Source organism: Narcine bancroftii, chromosome 1 (genome assembly GCF_036971445.1).
Source record: "Narcine bancroftii isolate sNarBan1 chromosome 1, sNarBan1.hap1, whole genome shotgun sequence".
In the NCBI taxonomy this organism is placed as follows: Eukaryota; Metazoa; Chordata; class Chondrichthyes; order Torpediniformes; family Narcinidae; genus Narcine; species Narcine bancroftii.
In genome coordinates this window covers 256,870,167-256,894,827 of record NC_091469.1, presented here as the reverse complement: position 1 = coordinate 256,894,827, position 24,661 = coordinate 256,870,167, and the positions used below count along the sequence as shown (strand labels likewise).

Below are 24,661 nucleotides of genomic sequence, written 5' to 3'. Positions count from 1 at the left end.
TCAATATATTCCCTTGCGTATCTACAATCTTCAAAAAAATATCTTGCATAAACTTTTGATCCTCTTCATTAGGTGCATATATATTGAGCAAATTCCAAAATTCTGAGTATATTTGACACTTTATCATTACATACCTCCCTGCTGGATCTATTATTTCCTCCTCTATTTCAATTGGTACATTTTTATTAATTAATATAGCTACACCTCTAGCTTTTGAATTATATGATGCTGCCGCTACATGCCCTACCCAGTCTCTCTTTAATTTATTATGTTCCACTTCAGTTAGATGCATTTCCTGCACAAATGCTATGTCTATTTTTTCTCTTTTCAGTAAATTTAATAGATTCTTCCATTTAATTTCATTATGTATTCCATTAATATATATAGTCATATAATTCAACATAGCCATCTCATATCCTGTTTTCACCTCATTTCCGCTTCCTCACCACCACCATTCCCCTTTTCCCCATTTTCATCTCTCAGTTTTCCCTTTTTAAACTTAATGTATGACAACACATTTAAAACAACTCCCACATCCAATATTCCCTTAGCCCCAAATGTCCCCCTGCCCTCTCTGAGTTTCCCCTTATCCCTTGCCAGGCAACCACAACTCCCCTTTCCATTTGGATTGCAAACCCGCTCGCAAGCGTCAACTGATTTCAGAGTGACGGTTATTCTCTCCCACCCAACCCCCCCCCCCCCCCCGGAAAAGACTTTTCTTTTACACATATAACAAAGTTCACCCTCTTTTTTTTCCCCTTACTTTCTTTCTTCCCTTCTTTAGTTCTTACATATACATTTGTTTTACATCTTTATATATATTTTATCGCCGATCTTCATTCTTGTTACAACTCTTCTTCTCTCCTTCTGTCCTGGAGACGTTCTGCAAATTCTCGTGCTTCCTCCAGATCCGAGAACAGTCTGTTTTGCTCCCCAGGGATAAATATTTTAAGCACAGTTGGATATCTTAACATAAATTTATACCTTTTTTTCCATAGGATCGATTTTGCTGTGTTAAACTCCTCCCTCTTCTTTAAGAGTTCAAAACTTATGTTTGGGTAAATAAAATATTTTTGACCCTTGTATTCCAATGGTTTTTTGTCTTCTCTAATTTTATTCCTTGCCCGCTCCAGTATATTTTTCTTGTTGTATATCTCAAAAATTTTACTAAAATGGATCTTGGCTTTTGATGTGTCTGTGGTTTCGGAGCTAGTGCTCTGTGTGCCCTTTCTATTTCAATTTCTTCCTGTATTTCTGTCATTCCCAGGACCTTTGGTATCCATTCTTTTATAAATTCCTTCATATCTGTGCCTTCTTCATCTTCCTTTAGGCCCACTATTTTTATGCTGTTTTCCAAAAATATCAATTTTCTGAGATAACAGCTCTTGTGTCTCTTTAATTTTTTTGTCACTTTCTTCCAATTTTTCTCTTAAATCATTTACTTCCAATTCTACAGCCGTTTCCCTCACCTCCACATTTTCTACTCTTTTCCCTATTTCTGACATGACCAGTTCTAAACTTTGCATTTTATCTTCTGCTCTTTTCAATTTTCTTTTAATTGCACTAAATTCTAATGATAACCATTCTTTTAATGATCTCATTTGTTCTTCAAAAAAGGCTTTATCTATATTCTGTCCATCTATTTTACCTTCTATTTCCCTGTGATGATCTTGGTCTTCTTCCTCTTCTTCTGCATCTGTACCTGTGTTTGTGTCTCCTTCTTCTCTTCTTTATATCTGTCTTTCTTCTGTTTTTCCTGATGAATTACTTCTATGTCTTTGTCAAGCCTCCTCTTGCTGGGCTTTTTGCTGTTGGTCTTCCTTTCGCAGGCTGTCTGTTTGTCGGGCCTTCTGGTATTGATCCTCTTGTTGTCAGTCACCCTGCTGTTGTTATCCCTCGTCCGGCTGCTCCTCGCTCCGTTCCTCGCCATTGTTTTTATCTTCCAGCCTTAGCTGGTTGCATTGCAACTGCCCGCTCCTCAGCTGAGCCCCACTCCCACCACTGTTCACTTTTTCCTTTGATTGTGCACTTTTGTTTGGCTCTGAGAGCCATTTTTGGAGTCCACCGGTCGGGAGGTTGTGACTTCACAGGGCACTCACCAACCTTGGAGATTGGCTGCTCTTCACCACCACAGCTCCCTGCTCCTTCTTGCAGGTAAGGCCTTCTTCTTTCTTCTCTGGTGATTTTTCTTTTTTTCTCGTTGTTCTTACTTTCTCTTTCTTGGGTGCCATCTTCTTGTTCTTCTCTGTAACTTTATCTTCTATTTATTGAGTTTTGTATTTGTTGAGCTCTGTCTTTTCCAAACTTTTTTTCTTTTTCTCTGGAGAGGGGTGGTTCAACCCAACCGGCCACTACTCCATCACGTGACTTCCCTTCATCTTGCTGATCAGTTTTGAAAACAAAAACTCAGGCAACTTCTATTAGTCTATGCATGACGTGCTCAACAGAGCCTTCGCACTCTTTGTAACACTGGTGCATGAATGACTAAAAAAAAAGCATTGGCTCCAATCACCATCTTAGTGTAAAAGATCTTTGCGGGTTTTTTTGGTGGGTAATACACGATTAAACTTAAATATCAATTGCAAGAAAAAGACAACCGAACACCTGCCGATTTTAAACAAATGAAGGGCTATCCATGTACAATAAACATATGAGGTTCATAGACTGATACATCGCGATATTGTCCTGTCCAGACCCAAACCGCCCGGCTTCGCCACATCGCTCTCTACTTATTGTGCCTTTAAAGAGATGAATTCTCTCCAAAATAAAAATGCAGACTACAAAGCAACTGATCTTGAGTGTCCTATTCCTCCTATTTGCCCGATGACCTCCATAATTTGAGACAAAATGTTCACTTGAATTCTAGTTTGAATACATTTTGACAATTTCCAACATTGTCACTCTCCACGAAATGCAATGCATTTCCAAATGACGTTTTCGAAGCTAGTTTCAATGGATAAGGGCTTCTACAAAGATACTGACGGACGGCAGTGAGAAGCTGGTTCCCTACCTGTACGAGACTTGTTTCCTGATAGCCAGATGGAGGAACTGATTGTCCAGATCCTGGGGAGAAGGCTCTCCGTGGCCGGGTACGCTCAGCAGCAGACTGCCTGGTCCTTTCACATCCCCCGCAAGCAGAAAAACTTCCTCCTCTTCGGTCAGCTCGAACTCTCCGGGGAAGTCGGCGTTATCTTCGGCGTGGATTGCAGTAGCATCAACCTGTGCGGCTTCGGCCATTCCCGACGGGAGGTGAGAGGTGGAAAGAAATAGAGGAGAGAGAGAGAGAGAGACAGACAGACAGACAGACAGAAAAGAGGAGGGGGAGAGACAGAGAGAGGAGGGGAGGGAGAGTGAGAGAGGAGGGGGAGGGACAGAGAGAGGAGGAGAGAGGAAGGGAGAGAGAGAGAGGAGGGGAGAGAGAGAGGAGGGGAGAGAGAGAGAGAAGAGGGGGAGAGAGGAGAGATGGAGGAGAGAGGAGGAGGGGAGAGACAGAGGGGAGAGAGAAAGGAGGGGGGAGGGAGAGGGAGAGAGTGAGAGAGATGCACGGGACAGCTGGGAAGAAGAGGCTCGTCCACCGTCAACAGAGCTCTAGGGTGGCCGCCGCGACAATGCTTCAATCCAGAGCAAGCAACTGGCACTGCAGGTGCATGTCACACTGAACAAGTTAAAGGCGGATTTGATGAGGAGCAGAAAGGTGCAAATGCTTCAGTTGAGGGACCCACAGGAGGGCGGAGTAGAGATGGGGGAGAGCGCCTTGGAGACCACGCTAATGGCTAATTTTCCGGCCCACGAAGAGGCGCAACAAGTCTCTGGAGAGGATCCATACACCAATAACTCATGTCTTGCGGAAGAGGGGGAGCGCCAAGTCCCTCAGGAACATCCACAAATCTGACGGAGATTCAAATATTGATAAGAAAGTCCCGATAGAAAGAGTTATAATTGATATTCCAATGGACAGTGTTCAGTGGAAAGCCTGGAGGAAGACGATATGTTCATACTTGATGAAAGGGGGAACTCAGCAAATCCCTGGGAAGATTCATTCCCTAGGAATAGGCAAAGCAGCACTAAAACTCTGGGGTTTCTGCCAAATATCCCGAAGAAATATAAATATCCGAGTACCTCAGCGACAGGGAACAGGCATCAAGTTTGTAGGGAGAGCTATTCATTAACAGCTAACTTCCGAATGGACGGGAGAGTAACAGGTCCCGAATTCGATCCACGATTTAAAAACGAATAACCCGAATGACTGGAAGTAAGACCATCTCTACTAGGGTCCGTATATATTAATAAATAATATTCCAAGCGAAGGGTAAAGGAGTAAGTGTGAAATGAAAATTCTACATTAACAGCTGACATGGGTCTCAGTAGAGCATTTCGCAGCAAGAAGTCTTGAGGGGGGGTCCATTAAATGAGGCCAACAAGCCCCAAGAGTGAGACCCATATGTTATTAATAAATATTCCAATAAAAATTAGTAATGGATTCATGTATCATGAATATTTTAATGGAAGTGTGGAAGCAACAATCTCCAGGGGGATCCATTTCCCAATAACTAATATCCCAGAGAACAGGCTATAACATTTTCTCTACATAAATCCATACATTAATAACCAATGCACAGGGTATAGAAGGACCTGTTCTATTAACTAATATTCGCAGTGAAGAGAGTCAACTGGAAGATCCAAACATTAATAAATAATATTCTAATATAATGGAACAACATAAAAACTGGACCCTAATAACTAATTCTCCAATGGCATGAGATGTTTGTAAATCCCAATGGAGATCCACATGGTAATAACAAACATCTCGGAGGAAGGCAGAGAGTAACTACTCTCTAGGGGGATTCATTTATCAATCATCAATGTCCCAATAACAACAAAAATTCTCAGCGGGGATATATATATATAAATTAACAATATCTTGTTGATAGGACAATATCAACAAGACCCAAACAAATGCATGTATTAATAACTAATGTCCCCAGGGAAAAGGGTAAATATAGTCTCTGAATAGATTCATGGCTAATAGCAACAACCAATCTCTTGGAGAGTCCATATGTTAATATCTAGCATTCCAGTGAGAGGAAGGTTATCCTTGGCTGAAACAGCCTTTCTGATCTACTGCTGTTAGGTCTCAAACTAGGATGTGAGATTTTCCATATTTGCATAGTTTGGGCTGTGTTTATAATTTAATGGGTGAGTTTGGGAAAGTTGAAGATTCCAAAGCTTGCATCATATTGGATCACAATTGCATCACAGGCTGTTCATCTTGTAAGCTTTTGGAACACTTGCCCTGTCCTTCCACGCTGCAGTATGACTTTTGGTGAATACTCAGAGGATAAGGCAGGTTCAATTCTGCAACTACTATTCCTGCCTCCTTCTTTCTTTCTCAATTAAAGCAAAGACTTTTACCTTGCTAAAAGAATACTTTAATCCAAATTCACCCAAAATATATCTATTTATTTATCTATCATATTTTCGTGCAATTTAATTTTTTTCTTTTATTTAGAAGTCTGCTCAGGTCACACGAGAGAGCCATAAGTCATAATATCCAACTCCAACACCAATAGTTCAGAAGTGGTTCATAATTATTTGAATCAATAATAGCAATTGAAAGATCCTTGTGCAAAGTTATTGCTACATGATATTAGTAACTATGCTTCAGAAGGTTATTGGCTGAGACTTCAACAGAAGATCTTGAGGCTGGATGTTTTGAATTGCTTCTTCCTCTTCTTAGAGATTACATCATAGTAGATTCCAATTCAGTGGGATCTGAATTGGATGAAGCATCCATAGTGGGATTCACTGCCACAGGTAGGACATATAATCCTTGGTGGAGTAAATAGATATGTTGCTTGAAATAATCCATTCTTCTTTCACTAGCACACAGACTTGATGTGTGTCGTGTTTGGAAGATTATCAGGTTCGGTGGATTCACAGAGAGACGAGCCTGGGCACAAGTGTTACAATCACATATAACTTGGAAGCACAGGAAGCAAACAGGGGAGAGTGTTAATGGTATTTGATTGCTATTTCATTTAAGCAACGATATAGACATTCACCCTGGACCTAGATTGGACTCTGACAATAGTGAACCTATACTCGACACATCCATACACTTGAGTACACACACTACAGAGACTCTTACACACACCCTGTTCCCTGTACCAACAGGGGCATAGATCTCTGCAAGTATTGATCTATCACAATACTATGGCTCAGCTTCAGTGTAGTGCACACCTTACCCACAACACTTCCAGCGATGTCCACAGTAGCGACCTGGTGTGGAGCGATTTCCAGGGCTTGGACCATGAGGCAGAGGGAAAGAAGTGTGCTGTGCTTTTGTGTTATATACAGTATGTTGATAATCTATGCTTCTAGAAAATGACCCGAGATTTAAATTATCCAATGACAAGGTATGCATTAATAGATGGATGGAGTTCAACTTTGATTGACAGGTGATGTATCTTCCAAATAAGTTTCAGACAGGGAGGACACATGACCACCCACAATTCACACATTCCAGACAGGCAGGAAGGCAACATTTCCTCCACACACAACAATGTGTTCCCATCATTGAGATTCAAGGTGCTCAGTGGATTCCCAAATGCCCTTTTTCCATTTTAGGTGGTCATGAGCTCAGGGTTCCAGTTGGAGAAGATATTTTCAAGGTTTTTTTTGAGAACATTTATTTTCATGATTCATTTCAGATTAGAATGTTTGTTTTGATAGCCTACTGTCAGGCATGTTAACCATGAGACCTACCAACTGGAGCTGGTTGAATGTGCTCATAACCTCAGTGCTGATAATGATGGACTGGGAGAATATACTGATGTTGTGTGCCCATCTTGCTAATAAATTTGAAAGGTTTTTGCAGAAATATTGTTCGTGCCTGAAACACACAGGAAGATGGGATCATTGTGAACTGGCCACAATCTGGCACCAAGGTTAGAGGGAATTAGCCTTCGAATATCATATACTCATTGGCTGAAGTATGTAGAGCTGCACTGGAAGCTGTGGTGAATTTTGGCAGTAATATCCATCCTGGTTGAAATTTAGTGTCCAAGATAAAAGTAAGTTGGTCTGTGTTTTCCAAGGCATTGTTGAGAACTTTATTTTTGGATGGTGGTGTTGGGCACCATTTGGATAACTTGGGAGAGGACCTTTCTCATCTATATGCTTAATATAGGAATCAGTGATGGCCATTGTGGACAAATGTGCACAAGTGCAAGTTTTTTTCTGCATACTGCAATCTTCTTCACAATGGAGTGACCCTGGCTCTGCAATAAATTAATTCCTCTACAGCAAAATAAAAATGGTAGCCCTGACAGAGTGCTGTAATGGCAGCACTGCCACACTGCTGCAGACCTAGGAGAATGGAGAGCAGGGGCATAACACTCCTCTTAAAGAGTTCAACTACCTGGTCCTAATGCCAGCTACTCTGTACAGGTTTTAAACAGCCTGTAAAAGGAGCTGACGGTGTTTGTAAAATCATCCAACCACAGGCATCAGTGCCCCAGATGGCAACGCTTGTACTCAGCAGTAGGCACAAGATGTTGCACACACTGGGGAGCAATGGGAAGAACACACCCTGTTGAGAAGGATAAGAATCCAAGAGAACCTACAGGCAAGGTGATCAGGGCAGTGGACCAGAGAGGGGCTCAATGGCTGAGGGACCCACACAGACTGTGGGTGACTTGTGGTCAGCGGACTGCTGGAGACTGGCTCATGGGAACCAGGTATCGGAGCCAGGATTTGAGAGGGTGCTTCGGGCAAGAAGAGTTCCCAAAGTACTTCAGGTGCTGAAGGATTCCTGATCATGTCGGAGGTTTGGATCTGGAGCAAATGAATCAAACAGGGATCCATGTGGTTGTAGAGGTTGGGGAGTGCTGGAGGTGAATCCATGGACACTCTGTGACTCTGAAGGGACTCTATTTTGCTTCTTTTCCTCTCTTACTGTAAGGGGTGCCAGGCAACACTAATGGCAACTGTCTTTGACTGCCTTACAGCAGACAGAAGGAAATTTTATGTAATATTACATATCTGTTCTATTACATGACAGTAAAGGAATCTTGACTCTTGAATGAGGTTTGTGAGTGGTGAAGTGCAGTATTGCAGCATGAAAAAATTAGATTAGGGCCAGCAGGATCCTAGTCTGTGGTGAATCACAGTTTCCAAATCTTCATGTGTCAGACAAAGAAAGGTGACAAATTTTTAAGGACAGCCAAATATGAGGAGATTCTCCATGATTCTCCTTGGTTAACAAAGCTGAGGTTGATGAGGGTTTGTGCAGCTCTCTCCTTTGGATCTCTCAAAGAATGGAATGGAATCAGCATTGAGACTGTGATGGGAGTTCTTCAACCTCTGGGAAAAATTGCAGGGAACTGTTGCAATTGTTTCCTTGGGAAAGAATGCAGGGAGGATTATAACAATTGGACGCCTCCCTTTATGTTCACGATTATGGTATCACTGAGATCATGTACTGCAAACTTCACTTTCTATCTAAAGGAAATGGGGTCCTGAATTCATATCAGAAATGCTTCTCTGCTGTCTTTTAGTTCTTCATCTGAGATTCTGTTTCCTCAAGAAGTCTTGTTATTTTTGGATGCACTTTCAAATCTCTTACTGGTCTGGGCTCATGCTGAGTTTGACAAAGATTGTCTGCTGTAGGATGGAATCAAGGATATTTTGAGCAAAGATAGAGTTTAGATTAAGGATTTTTTTTCCAAGTGTTCCTTTCATTGCTACTGGGCCTGGTTAGTGTCCTTACATCCCCAATTGCAAATTCCACAGTTAGACCTGGGTGTGAACTAACATTCAATCCCAAATTTAGGTACTAATTATTTGGAGTTGCATGTCTTCTCCATGGCTGTAGCCATTCTCCTCGACACTCCATTTTCCTCTCAGGTTTGTGGACTAGCAACTGTAAATTGTCCCATCTGTAGGCAAGATTTTGGAGAACCAGTGTGGAGTTGATGGCCTCATAAGAAAGGTTTTTGGGAAATGTGGGCAGATGGCATTGACAGAACTGCTATGAGTTTGCAAAGAATCAAAGGGCTGAATAGTACCACAGGGAGTGGTGATGCCTGGGTTCAATCCTGACCCTCTGTACTGTTTGCATGGATTTCTGTGGGTACGTGACAATGTGGATTTCTCCCAACTTTTCTGATTTCCTCTGCCACTCCAAATACATGGTGGTTGGTAGATGAATTGGAATCTGTAGGTGGGAGGAGAACCAGTGCAGAGTTGACAGGCATGTGAGAGGGAATAGGTTACAAGGAAAATAAGTGGGAGAGTAGAATTAATGGGATTTATCTGAAATCCCACACAGAATGAACCCATAGCGGCATCTCAAGGCTGTGTGCTAAGTCCTCTGCTCTATTCCCCATACACTCATAATTGTGTATCCAGGTTCAGCTCTAATGCAGTCTGTAATTTGCTGACAACCCTACTATTGTTGGCTGAATAACGTAATGATGAGTCAGAATATAGAACAGAGATCGAGAATCTGATTGGGTGATGTCATAGCAGCAACATTGCTCTCAATGCAGGCAAGACCAAAGTGCTTTTTGAGGACCTTTGGAAGGGGAGGCAGAGGGGCCATGCCTGTCTTCATAGATGGGATGGAAGCAGAGAGGGGTTTTCCTTCATGTATCCGAGGACCTCCGCTGAAGCCAGTACATCAAGGCACACTAACACCTCTACTTTCTGAGAAATCTGAGAAGATATCATCATGAACTTTTACAAGTATATCGTGGAAAGTAAACTGAGTGCTTGTATCATGGCCTGATTTGGAAACTCTAGTGCCTAGGGACTCAGTAAATGGCAAACCTAGTGAAATCCATCACAGGCACTGATACTGGGTGTTACTTCAGAAAGGCAGCCAATGTCATAAAGGATCTTCACCAGCATGCTCGTAATTTCTTCTTGCTGCTACCTTCAGGCAGAAGGTACAGAAGCCCAAAGCTTTAGACCTCTAAGTACAAGAACTTTTTTTCTTCCCCCAACAGCTATTGGGCTATGGAATCTCACTATACAACTCAAATCATAAACTACTAAGGGACCACCAAAAAAAAGTCTGCTCAATTGAAACATCCTTTTTTTTGCACTAACTGCCACAATGAATATTCATCTATCCTTTTATATTTACAGCATATTTATTGTTATGGCATATAACTTTTGTTTGAGAATTCTGTGTGCCCGTGTCTGCAGCAAGTAAAGATTTTGGTGCATTTGTATTCTGCACTTATGTATATGACAATAAACACCCTGTATTTTTTGTAACTGTCTAGGAATTCTTTTAACACATGATGGTCATTGTACATTACTACATAGTTTTGACAGAATCTTCATCTAATTACAAATGTGTCTAAGATAACTGGAGACTGAGCTCTGAAATGTGACATCACATATACATAAACAGTTTCATGAACACCTGTCAGCGAGTGTACTCAAACACAAGGGGAGAGGGACAGGAATTTGTAACCTTACCCACTGCCTCCTCCTTTCCAGCCTTTTATTCACCCTCCTGTCTTCCATATACTATTATCTCCTCCATACCTGAATCTCCCCTTTAGTCCCCATCATCCTCAAACTTCCTCCCTCTCTTGCTCAGTCCCTTCCCACTGCCCAGCCCTCTTTTTTGCATCGTACAACTCAGTTCTCTCATTCCTTTTTTTTCCCCAGGCTTCCCACCTCTCTTTCCCAATGACTGTCACCATCATTACAATTCCGCACTCTTGCCCTTCCCTTGCTTTTCAGCCTCAAGATAAACCTCGGGAAGAATTTTTGTGGTGGCTTGATGCTGCTGCCCAAAAGCATCTAAATGATTTCTCCCCATCCCAGCAGTTCAACGGGAAATCTCCTTGCCTCCCAAAACTGAGGGCAGGGGGCTTGTTGCAGCCCACATGCCTGATGTTGGTCTTCCAGTATCCCAGCAGCTCTGTGATTAGTAAGGGATTGCTTAAGGTGTGGAATGTTAGTGGGAAGGGAAAGTTGAGAACCACTGCTCTAGCCCCAATTGTTACTGAAATATTTTGCTTGAGAAAAATTGTCATTGGCCCATAACTGTGTACATAACAAGTCAATTAGGTACAATTAAAACAGTGGTTTTCAAACCTTTTCCTTTCCACTCACATACCACTTTAAGCAATCCCTTACTAATCACAGAGCAATTATGGCACAGGCATTGCTTAAGGTGGAATGTGAGTTTAAGGGGACAGTTTGAAAACCACTGCTCTAGGTTACCATTTTCACAGCTCTGGATCTGTAATCTTGCAGCTTTTCTTCAACTACTTCGCTGTGATTTTAAAACAATTTTCTTGCTGTTCACATTCAAAATCCACTCCCAAACACTCATCTTAAGGCCAATGTGGTTGGCATCTCCACCATTGCATCTCCAATATGCCCAATCTATGGTTTAATTACATGATACTGCACACCCCCTCAACTTCATCCTCCAGTCTGTCTCTATGATCTCTTCTCCATCATCTGATCATGTGATTCACCCTTGACATCCCATATTGAAATGATATTTGTTCCTCAATTTTCCAATATCATGCCCACATATGCAGTGCAATAGTGCTCCTGTAAGCCATGCACATTACTAGTGCAAATGTATGTGCAGTACTGGTTTTGTGCCCTTTAAGTGCTATAACATTTCTAAGCCAGATGAATTCATTATGCTGTTTGTGGAAAATTCTATGATTCGTACAGCAGAAGACTGACTATGTATCTGGCTTAACAGTCCTTTGACACGTGAAATCTTTCTTTTTTTTGTTAGACTAACAGAATATTTTTACACTTAGTTTCAGGCGAGAGCTGGGCAGTGCACAACATACATGTTATTGAACTCTCCCCTGTCTTCATGGAACTGGAGAATGGAGAAATGACAATTGGCTGGTAAATTTATACATCTTTGTTTAGTCACCGAGGCAACCCTGCATACAAACTGCAACAAGAGTTTCCCTCTTTAATTGCATCTGTGAATCAAAAAAGGGCAAATAGGTCCAATTGTGCATTCAATTTGCATTATTTTATACTATGGGGTAAGGAGATACCTAATCACAAAGTTAAAAAATGAAGACATCAGATTTTTTAATTGTGTGATCGAAGTCAGTTTCATTGACACCTAGAGGTAATTTACATAGAATTTATAAAAGAACAATTAGAACAAAATTTGATTTTAGCAGTTTGCTTAATTTCAGTTATGGTGAAAAAGCTTGATTTTTTAATAAATATTTAGACAGCTATGTAATTACAAATTCAAAATGCACCATTTTTAGCAACAATAGTTTAGAAAGTGCTTTGATGATGATGAACAAGAACATTAGATTATTCCAATCAACTGCCAAAAAAATGATTTTCGAGAGCTGTTTCACTCAACTGGCAAAACTTCTGGGATGATTCTTATGTCTTTGATGACAAGGTAATAATATGATTGTGTAGCATCATACAGCCCCTGTAAAGTGGAAGTCAATGGACATTAAAGGGAAATTGTTCCAGTGGTGGGAATCATACCTGAGGTAAAGAAAGATGGTTGTGGTTATTAGAGGTCAATCATGCCAGTTCCTCAGGTCCAATCATCTTCAATCTCCTTCCTTTCATTATAAAGGTGAAAATGTTAACTGATGATTTTTCCAGAGTGGGCCATGCTGCAAGACCCAAACATTTGGTCGCCTGAAGGGCTTGTTTCCATGCTCACACTGCAGGCGAGCGGTGACCCTACCTAGTCCCGGTGAAATTCCCAGGAATTCAGGACCTCCCGGGTCTTTCACACTGCGGTCCAAATTCACGGGAATTTGCCCTCCTCACCTCGCCCCCAACCTGATGACGTGTTATGCCCTCACAGGTAAGAGTGAGTAAATTCAACCCCCCCCCCCCCTCCCAAAAATCAGTTGCTTGCCTACCCGCCCATTGGCCCGCGCTTCGGCACGTCGCGACGGCGGCACAATGCATGATGAACGGCCAACTTTATTTCCCATAATCCCTCACGCAGCTGCAACCACCCTGGGAAATCTAGCGGCGTGACGGATAATGGTGAACGAGGACGGTTAGAACCTTGACACACACGGCTGGCAGAGAGGAGCAGGCGCGCGCGGCCCAGGCCTCGAACCGTCACTGTGCCCTGGGGCATCGTGCTCGCTCCCCGAAAGAGCGAAGCTGCCCATGATGTCCCTCATGAAGGACGACGACCCTGGAGGGATTAAACAGGAGGCACAAAGCCCTGTCTTATCACAGCTGGTAAAGGAGTTTTTTAAAATTTAACAATTAAGAAAATTTAAGCACCCCCTCGAAACAAACGCCAACGTAAAAATAAACCATATTTAGCCCCACATTTTGTAACATTATTATCACAACTTAAGCTGGACCTCACAGGTAAGCGAATTTTAACCGTGGGGTTCATTGAAAATTCGGACAAGTTTTGGCAGTGAAAAATAAAATTCATAGGCAGTCTCATTTGCATTGCATTGAATTTCTATTCATGGAAACTTTATTTTTGGAATATTTTATTTTAGTTTTCACAGACTTACAGAATCCAATAAACAAAGCCATCCATGTGCACACACAGACCCAAAGTCTACATTTGTCCCACCCCACCACAGCAAATACATTCCAAAAACTTAGGGGTCATGTGCCCCCGCCCCAGATGGAGCTATCAAAATCCACAAGGGCAACGCCATTCAAAGAAAACACTAACAAAGAAAAGAATGAGAACACCAAGGACCTGAAAAGGAAAGGGCAGGTGCATCGTCTGCGCCAAGTCCCATTTCCATAATTGCATCTCTGGCCATACTGGGATAATTTAACCTTATCCCTATTTAAAAGGAGGGAATCAATCTATCTGAGAACCAATGTACTGCAAGTAAGATTGCCATATTCCACCAAATGTGCCATGTTCCATTGATGGAAACTTGAAGCAGAATTTAAAATTCTTGTTGCCATTGATCTCAATCCTATTTTGATCTCTCTCATCACTTAATTCAATGATTTTACAATACATTTTAATAAAATAAATGTAAAATAAATTTGAATATTTACTTATTGATGCTCTGATTTCAGGCTTGGGGCCTAAAATTCCCATGTACTTTTTTTTCTGGCATTAAAACAGTTTTCAAAATTTCCCAAATACAGTTTCAAAAAGCTTTGGTAGACGCCTCAAAATTCACAAGTACCAACTACAAAGCAGCATTCCTTGGGCTCCTTCTCCTACCGCCCCACCAAACTTTGTGTCAACATATTTCCTCCAGCTACAAATGTGATCCCTCTGCTTTCCACAGGGACCATTCCTTCCGGGACTCCCACATCCACTCATCCCTTCCCACTAATTGCTCTCTTGGTACCTATGCCCATTCCTCCATTTTCACCTAAATGGTCCTTCCAAGTGAGGCCACACTTGTGAATTAGCAGGGACATTTACTGCATCTGGTGCTCATGCTGTGGACTCCTCCAAATCAGTGAGACTGGATGCAAAGCGGGAAATTGTTTTGCTGAGCACCTTCACTCTGTCCACTGCAATAGCAAGGACCTCCAAGTGGCTAATCATTTTAATTTACACACCATTCTATGGCCTCTTGCACTGTCAAACTGAAGCTATCTGTAAATTGGCTTCTGTGTGGGCACATTCCAACCATTGACCTCCATTTGGCGTGAAACCCTTCTCTGCATCTGTTCCTCTCCCTCTGTCTCCTTTCCTCTAGCTCCCACCTCTATTGAAGGAGTGATGAAGGAGGTACCCCATCACTCCCCATCATTTTATCTCTACCATCCCACCTGTATCCACCAATGATCTCCTCCTCCTTCTTCCCTCTGCTTCTTACCCTCCCCTCCCCCACATCCTTTTATTCTGGAGCATGCCTGTCTTTTTATCATACCTTGATGACGGGCTCAGGCATGACCTGCTGAATTTCTCCAGCACTTTTGTATCGTGTAGATCTAGTGTCTGCAGAATTTCTTGTTTGACATCTGGAACACTTGCTTTTTTACAGGAACAGGTAGGGGAGGGGTCTCACTGTTGACTCTGGTTTTGGAGCCTGGCCAGTGTCAGGGGAAGCCAAGGCCGCTTCCCAGCGCCCGGAACCGGAGACCTCGGGCCTGACCTCGCCAGGACCGTTGCCCACTCCCCCTCCCTGCCGCAGGCCGATCCACGACTCACGGTGACGGGGCCGCTGATCCGCCAAGATGCCGCCCTGCAGCGAGAGCCGATGCCCCCGCACTGTCGTTGTCCAACCCAATCGCCCGCAAACCCCGCCCTCCCGCACACAGGCCTGAGTAAGTATTATGAACTTTAATCTCAGGATAAAACGATCTTCCAATAGTTTCATGTCACAGTGTTAAATATATTCCTGGTTAAAAATGGTCCTGCACCTGGATACAAGCTCATTAGGCATAAAACTTGAAAAGTGTGTAAATCAAAGGATATCTGTACCAATGGAAAAAGGGCATGGCAAATAACCCTGCTAGAGTTCATGCCCACAATCCGTCACCCATTTGATTGTTTCAGGAATCATGTTATTCTCCCACATTCTCAATAGCCCTCAGATTTTACTATTCGACCGCACACTAGCAACATTTGACAAATCCTCTATAGAGAAATATTATTTATTGAATATTTTATTTCTCATTTGTTAATGCTTCTGGAAAGAGTTTATCCAAAACTATTATTAAACATTTATTTTAATAAGAAAAAGTTTAACATTACATATGTTGAAAGAAGAGAAAACATGCAGATGCTGTTGAAAATTTTCAATAAATATTTAGTTCGGCCCTCGACTTAGTCCAAGTTTTTAATTTTGGCCCTCCGTGAATTTGAGTTTGACACCCCTGGTTTGGACAGTCAGAAACTAATTATGGATAGTAAACATGGCTTTGTGCATGATAGGTTGTGTTTAACCAATCTTAGAGTTTTTTGAGGAGGTAACCAGGAAAGTTGATGAAGGAAAGGTCCCACATGAGGTTAGTCAGGAAGGTTCAGATGCTAGATATTCATGGTGAAGTAGTGAACTGGATTCAATAATGACTAGACAGAAGCCAGAGAGTAGTGGTGGATGTTTGCTTCTCAGACTGGAGGCCTGTGTCTAGTGGTATGCTTCAGGGATAGATGCTGGAACCATTGTTGTTTGTCATCTATATCAAAGATCTGGATGATAATGTTGTAAATTGGATCATCAAGTTTGTAAATGACACTAAGAATGGAGGCATTATGGACAGTGAAGATGTTTTTCAATGCTTACAGAGGGGACCTGGACCAGCTGGAAAAATGTGCTGAAAAATGGCAGATAGAATTTCATGCAGATAAGTGTGAGGTGTTGCAATTTGGAAGGACAAACCAAGAAAGGACATAAACGGTGAATGGTGGTGCACTGAGTAGTGTGATAGGACAGAGGAACCTGGGAATACAGATAAATAATTCACTGAAAATGGCATCACAGGTGGATAGGGTGGTAAAGAGAATTATTGGCATATTGGCCTTCATAAATCAAAGTCGTAAACCTAGGATTGGGATGTTATGGTAAAGTTGTAGAAGACATTGATGAGGCCAAATTTGGAGTATTGTGTTCAATTTTGGTCACCTTACTACAGGAAAGATATCAATAAGTTAGAAAGAATACAGAAAAGATTTGCTAGGATGTTCCCCAGACTTTAGGAACTGAGTTATAGGGAAAGGTTAAACAAGTTAGGATTTTATTCCCTGGACGTAGAACAATGAGGGAAGATTTGATAGAGGTTTTTAAAATTATGAGGGAGATAGACAGAGTAATGTAGATGGGCTTTATCTATTTAGGGTGGGTGAGATATAAACCAGAGGACATGGGTTAAGAGTGAAAGGGGAAACCCTAGCTGTTTTTATTTAATATCCGAGGTCCTCTAGCTTCGAGGAGGATTGTTTTGTTGATATTTAGGTGGTTTTTGTCTGTATTTTTGTATTTTTATATTTTGGTATTTATATAATTTAAGAGATAGGGAGGGGAGAGTGTAAGGAGGGGAGAAATTAAGGACTCTGTAAATCATATTAAGTGGAAAGAGAATGTAATATTCTGTTTATTGGGTTTGCATGAGTCTGAAAAATCAAAAATCAAATATTCAAAAAAAGGAAAGTGAAAGGGGAAAAGTGTAGGGGGAACTTCTTCACACGGAGTAGTGGGACTGTGCAATGAGCTGCCAGCTGAGGTAGTGAATACGGGCTCAACTTTAACATTTAAGAAGAATTTGGACAGGTGCATGGATGGGAGAGGTCTGGAGAGCTATGGACTGGGTACAGGTCAGTGGGACTAGGCAAAAACAAAATGGTTTGGCACAGATGAGAAGGGCCAAAGGGGCCTGTTTCTGTGCAACAGTGTTCTTTGATGAGTGCAGGTTATAATGATAGTGAGAGGTATGCAGTGTTTTCTCATTAGAGTTGAAAAAACTGCTTCCACTTTATAATTTATATGATGCCTAAGATAATTTCCTTCTGTAAAGGGCAAGTGTGGCAGATCAGATCAGATACTATTTATTTTCATGTAATAAAATATAAATGCAATATAACACAAAATTGGCTTTAGTTTAGCTTAAGACAAAGATTTGCCACTAGCAGTCAGAGAAAAGGGAAACAAAAGAGTCCCCTCAGAGTCACCGAGTGTCCTTGGATTCACCTTCAGCACTCCTGTGGCCACTGCAACTGCACAAAAATCCAGTTCAGTCTAAACCATCGACAACCGAGCCTAGATCCAAACCTCAGATGAGGGAACCTTTCTCATCCTCAGCACCCTCTTGAATCCCATCTCTGATACCTAGTTCTCATGAGCCAGTCTCCAGCACCCAGCGGCCTGTGTGAGTTCCTCGCCCGCAAGTTGCCAACAGCTCACTGTCTGTGTGTGTCCTTCAGCCACCACAGAGCTGGACCCCTTTGGGGAGAACTTTGTCTCCACTCCCTGCTCTCCCCAGGTCTGTACCGGTGGCAGTACTGCCATTAGAAGTGCATGGTGCCCTTAATGAATGCATTTACTTCAGGAAGCCCTGCCCGCAGCCTCTTCGATAATTATCAAAAATTTCAGGTTCTCCACTTTGCCAGTATTATTTATTTTGATCAACAGTGATTGTGGATTATCTCAGCATCAACAACCTGCAAGGATCTACAGAATGGGGTGATGATGAATTGACTGTGAGAACCATGCAGACAGAAGTATTCAGTTGCGAGCAAATGAACTGTAATGTCACTGAATCAATAGCTGGGCCATACCTCTGGCAAAAACCTTGCCTTAAAATCTTTGTAGGGAGTCTAACATACAAACACACAAAGTTGTGACAATTCTTTCAGCTACATGACACCAATTGTTTTGGGCAGGAATTGTGCAGAGAGAAATTAACAGACTTGCAAACAGTTAGATTTTTTACAATCTAATTGGTTGAGGAGAGAAATTGTTGTTTGATTTAGTGACATTTATCAGAGATCCTTAAAGAGATTGTAGCGATAAATAACAGGCTGGAGGGACTTAGCAGGTTAAGCAGTATCAATGGGAGAAAAAGAATGGTCAATGTTTCAGGTCTGAAACCTTCATCGACAGAGCGCAGAAGGGACATGCCAGTGTAATGACGACAGAGTGGGAGGGATTGTGTAAGGGCCAGTAGGAGGTTGTGACCCAGGGAGAGGTGAAGGATGACAGACAGGTGTGAAGGCAGAGGCAGTTGATTGGCTTGGGGAAAAACAAGAAAGGCAAAAGAAAAAAGGGGGAAAGATGAGTCATACGGGGTGAGATCAGAGAAAATTGAAGGGGAGATGAAGACAACGGACACTGATGATGAATCTGATGTGGAGAAGCCATTAGGGGAGAGGTGAAGGACAAGAAAGAACCGAGAAGTGTGGGTGCGTGGGGGCAGAATTCCTGGAGGTAAAATATGGATGGATGGGGAGAGAACGAGAGGGGAACGGGATGAGAAGAGGTCCATGGATATGTGGGTCAAAAATTGTGGTAAGAGATAAGAATGAAAGTTGCTTGGAAGAATTACTTGAGTATTGTTCCTCTAGTTCAGGGTTTGCCAAACCACAGCTTGTGAGCTGTGAGGTTCTTTGACATATAATGTGGAGCTCACAGAAATACATTGGCTGAGATGGGAATCATACGAGCCAGTGCTTACAATGGTAGTTTTAGTGGGCGTAGCTTAAGAATGAAAACACTTAGTATGTATACTATATATACATGTAATACTTGATGCCATATAAAAGTCGACCCCTTCCAATTTTGGCCCCGGCCTCTCGCCCTTACGAGCTCCCAATGCCCCAACCATAGCTTTCGCCCAGGGCACACACCTATCTGAGCTCCTGATGCCCCAAATGACCCAGGTACCTACCTCAAAGGTAGTAAATATGTATTAGTTGACCCCCTTAATTTTACCCTAAAAATCAGTCCACAAAATTTGACTGTTACACACAGTATATTTTAAATTATCATTGAAACTTAATACTAATTAGCAATTTAAAAACTACATAAATTAATAAATATTATAACAAACATGTATTTCTTAATATTGATATAAAGTTTTTGTAACAAAATATGCATGTAAGTATAAAGACAAGTATAATTTTTTTTTCATGTCTTGTGGCTCTCAAACATCTGAAGTTTATCGTATGTGGCTCTTGTGTTAAGCAAGTTTGGCCACCCCTGCTCTAGTTTATGTTAGCCTCACTCTGAAGACATTGCAAGGCTAAGAATTATATTCATTCCTGACATCTTCACCAGTTTGAAAATCATTTGAATCTCTGGAATCTTTCAAAGTCTATTCGTAGCTTAATAGTGAATGCTTAACCTCTGTATAACAACATTGCATCAAAAGAAGACATGTTCTGTGTGCCAGAATCAGACACACACAAAGATAAAACTGTACAACAGGCTTTAATCCACAAAGACTTCCACAGAGCCAGACTGGCTGTGGCTGCAGCAACTCTGAGTGAGGCCTCGGGAGGCTGGCTCAGGCTTATATCCTGGAGGGTGATTGACACCCGACTGGGTGGGGCTTGATCTATTCAGGCTGACTGATTGACAGCCGGCCAGGTGTTGTCCTGTCCCCTTACATTCCTGCAGGTACAGAGGTTGCCCCCTGCAGTTGGCCGGTGGTGTACCACCACATGTTCTTTCTCCTTTTGTTCATGAGAGAAAGCATCACTGTCAAGGCCAGCAATTAATGCTGGGGATTGAGTGATGTGTTCACCTGTTTACTGAGCAAGAAAGAATTATCTTCATTATTGCAAGTCTCAAGTCAGACAAAATAAGGACAAATTTTCCATCTTGTAGAACACTGTTGAAGCACAGGACATTTACACTATTCAGTTATTCATGGTCATTCTTGCTTATATTTTGAGATTTATTTTGTTTGAATTAAAATTTCATGCTGGGATTGAAATTGTAACCCCTTTTCAATAAATTGTCTATGGCTCCGGATATGTACAGGAATTTAACCATGATTTCTGAGCACCTCGTTAGAGGGAGCTTTTGGTTGAGTGGCAATGCTACCATCTCTTGAGTCACAAAGAATAGGGTTCACTTTGATCTAAGGAATCAGATGTTAAAATCCTCTTCTATCCATCCAAATTTGCCATTTTCCATCTGCTATAAAAACACATAGCAAAAACACAATGCTGGAGAAACATAGCAGGTCAAACCACCTACTTGTTATAAAAAAGATGCATAACCAATATTTTGGGCCTCATCCTTTCATCAACTATGGGCAAGCACCTGATGTCAAGACACCTGTAGCTATGGAAGAAATATTTTCAAATCCTTCTGTATTTCATTCTGCTTTCCTGGATGAAAGTTGGGAGTCCTTTTGGTTTCTCCATTTCTGAATTGCTGATGTTGACAGGTTTTCTTAAAAAAATATATGAAATTAGGATGATTCACTTCTCATAGCTACCCCTTGTAAATTTCAACCGGAATCACAGGACAACTTAAGGTTTATAGTTTCTAAGGAGCAGGTGTCCCTGTTGTATATAATACTATTGCATTTCTTTAACCTGGCTCCTCATAGATCATTTCAAGGGAAAATTCTTGCTGATATGTTTAACATCCAAACCTATGGTCTGATTTAATGTTTTACTTATAAATATGTTTCAATATACATATCCAACATCTATGGGGATTGGTAGATGTCAAATGTGCATTTTCCGATTGCTTGAGACTTACTGTTTCAATGCCTAACTAATACACCTGCATTAAGAATAAACAGTTTAAAATACAAAAATATTAGATTCAACATACTTCTCTTGGACGAATATCTAAAGCATTTTACTTTATTATCATGAACATTCTTTGAAAATATTTAACTGTCGCTGCATCTGCAGATTCCTCCCCCTCCAGAGTGGCCCGAAAGATGAACAATAACATTATAGATAATTAACCCCACCTCCTCTAATTCTACAGATAAAGCCTCTGACTGGGACAACTCTTACTAAGCAGGGATAAGGAGACACATTAAAAGAGTCACCCTAACAGCAAGCAGCATCAACTAGCTCTTCATCCTTGGTGACGTCATTGCTGTTTCACACAACTTTATTCAAACAGCTGCTATGAGCAAAGCATGATCAAAGCACTCTGCTTGCTAAATATTTGTTCCCATCTTCACCAAAGGTTTATGTGTTACTTCAGAGAACATTTACTTTTACAATTTTAAGCGTGTATTTTTACCTATTACAGTACAACTCTGTTTATCCAAATTGGTCAGGACCGGGCCCATTTAGGATTAACATTTTTTTTTGGAGAACTGATCATTTTTAAAAAGCAGCCCAGTAGTAACGGATATCACTTGTAACAGTGTTTAAACAACAACAAACAACAATTTTATAGTCCTCCTGAACCATGCCAGAATCTATTAATTCTTGGAAGATTATTACCAATGCCTCCACAATCTCAATAGCTACTTCCTTCAGAACCCAAGGGTGCATTCCATCCGGTCCGGTAGACTTATTTACTCTTAGACCATTCTGTTTTCCAAGCACCTTCCCTCTGATGATCATGACTGCACTCACCTCTCTACCCTGATATCTTTGAAATTCAGGCAAACTGCAAGTATCTTCCACGATGAAGACCGTCACTTTCTATCAGTTCTTTATTTACTCTCACTCTTAATATACTTACAAAAAATTTTAGTATACTTTTTGATATTATTTGCTAGCTTCCTTTCAAAGTTCATCTTTTCCTCTACAATGTCACCTTCAGTTGTACCATTTTTCCATTCAAATATTTCTTCTTTTTTGGAACATACCTGTCCTTCATTTCCTTATTTCCCACAGAAACTCCAGCCATTGCTGCTCTGCCGTCTTCTCTGCTGGTGTGCCTTTCCAATCAATGTTGACCAATTCCACTCTCTGATGTCTGTAGTCCCCTTTATTTCACTGATATACTGAGACATCTGATTTTAGTTTCTCCCTCTCAAACTGTTGGGCGAATTTTATCTCTGAATATCTCTGAAAAACTGTCCTGGGGCTTCCTTGTCAATGCAATCACAAAGAAGGCTTGTCAGTGGCTAAATTTTGGGAGGAGTTTGAGGAGATATGGTATGCCACCAAAGACTCTTGAAAATTTCCACAGGTGTACCGTATGGATCATTCCAGCTGGTTGCATCGCTGTCTGGTACGGAGTGCCAATGCATAGGACAAAAAAAAACTACAGAGAGTTGTGAACTCATCCAATGCCACCATGGGCATCGGTTTTCACTCCATTAAGTAAAAACTCAATGCTGAAGAAAATCAGCAGGTAAGTGTACTCTCTATACTACAAAGATAAAGATACATAACCAACTTTTCGTGCTTGTGCCCTTCATCAAGGTATTATACGGCATTGAAATACAGGACTTTCAATGCAGTATTCATCACCCTTTTCTACTTCTTTTCCTAAGTACCCATTAAATCTTTAATCTTATGCTTACAATGTTGCCCTATTGACTGCCTATCCTTCCTCATAATCTTGCTGCACAGTGTATCAGTTTGTGTGTCTTCTGCCCTATTCACTGCCCTCTCATTCTGGTTCCCATTCCCTTGCTCAACTAGTTTAAATACTACCCAGCAGCTCTAGCAAACCGGCCTGCAGGGTATTGGCTCCCTTCCTGTTCTAGTGCAGCCTGTCATTCTTGTGCAAGTCATACCTTCACCAGAGGTGATCCAATTATCCTTGAATCTGGATCCCTGCCCCCTGCACCAACTCTTCAGCCATGCATTCATTTGTCCTAACTTCCTATTTCTGCCCAGACATCAATCCAGGATCATCACCCTTTTGGCCTTGTTTTTTAGCTTTCTTCCTAACTCCCCATATTCCCTCTTCAGGACCTTATTCTTTATTCTATCTATGTCATTGGTATCAATGCAGACCACAACATCTGGCTGCTGACTCTCTCACTTGAGAATGCCGTGGACTTGATCTAAGGAATCCCTGACCCTGGCACCTGGGAGGCAACATACCATTCAGGAGTCTCAATCTTCTTCACAGAACCTTTAATTATCGAATCCCCCATCACCACAGCTCTCCTCCCCCTTTCCCTTCTGAGCCGGAGACCTGATGATCACCACTTGTCCCTGTTAGATTGTCTCACAAACAGTATCCAAAACAGTATAATGAGGAGAACAGCCACAGGGATGCTCTGCACTGGCTGCCTATACCCCTTCCCTCCTAACATTCACTCACTTACCTGCCTCTTGTCTCTTGGGTGTGTCTGTTTCCTTTTTGCTTCTATCCATCACCCACTCTGCCTCCTGAATGATCTGGAGTTCATCTAGCTCCAGTTCCAATTCCTTAACATCTTGATGATGACCTGCAAGGAGCTGCAGCTGGATACACTTCTTGCAGGTGTAGTCATCACCTACATTTGTGCTGTCCCAGGTTTGCAATTGGGCCATATCACTGCCCTAGGTGCCATCTCCATCTCCACTCTGGGTTATTATGTAAAGATCATCATGAACCATGTCCTCTGCCTCTGCTCTCCACTTGAGCTAAAGCCCAGACCACCCATTGCTACAATGGCTGCTCCACTTATGCCTGCGTTACTTTTATTTGTTCCTGCTAATAGCCCTGTGAATGCTCCTGGTTAAAATGCTTCACACTGACCTGTGGGTAACTCTCTCTCCTTGTGGTTCAATTAGTCCAATAAAGTGCTGAGCACCACGAATGCTTCTTTTTAAACTCTTCTGCCCCAACTTGTGCTTAGCTCCCTCTCCTTATGATTTGATTTGGTCTGCTAAAGAAATGGAAGAGTATTACTAGAGATGGATCAAGTGAATTTGAGGTTGGGGTGAAAGTTGGCAGTAAAGTTGATAAAATTGAAGAGCTCAACATGGGTCCAGTAGGTAACACCAATATAGTCAAAAATGTAGCAGAGGTATAATTGAGGAGCCTTGCCTTTGTAGGCTTGTAGTATGGATGGCTCCACAGAGCTGACAAAAAGGTAGGCACAGCTGTGGCCCATGCTGTATATATGGCCACATCTTTGACTTGGAGAAGTTACCCTCCAACCACATGGCATTAATAGTGACTTCTCCAGTTTATATGTCCCCTTCCCCCTCCTTCTCTCTCTCTCTATCCCCAGTCTCCTTTCCACCAGCTCTACATTTACAGAGTTTTCCCCTCCTCCTATCAGTTCTCACCTTTTCTCTCGTGCCCTCCTATCCACATCCACCTATGGCATCTTGGCTGTTGGC

General features: G+C 41.8%; 2 long non-coding RNA genes across 4 annotated transcripts in view; one reads left to right on the top strand and one right to left on the bottom strand.

The window, feature by feature from the left end:
- The window catches only part of LOC138742007 (uncharacterized), a 132,075-nt gene extending 119,244 nt beyond the window's left edge, over positions 1-12,831 (bottom strand). The window contains exon 1 of the long non-coding RNA XR_011343934.1: positions 12,520-12,831. This is a non-coding gene — a long non-coding RNA (uncharacterized lncRNA). The remainder of the gene's footprint in view (positions 1-12,519) is intronic.
- A 149-nt stretch (positions 12,832-12,980) lies between these two features.
- LOC138741891 (uncharacterized) overlaps positions 12,981-24,661 on the top strand; it is a 280,492-nt gene continuing 268,811 nt past the window's right edge. For all 3 annotated transcript variants that reach the window (XR_011343862.1, XR_011343868.1, XR_011343855.1), the window contains exons 1-2: positions 12,981-13,242; positions 14,988-15,270. This is a non-coding gene — a long non-coding RNA (uncharacterized lncRNA). The remainder of the gene's footprint in view (positions 13,243-14,987; positions 15,271-24,661) is intronic.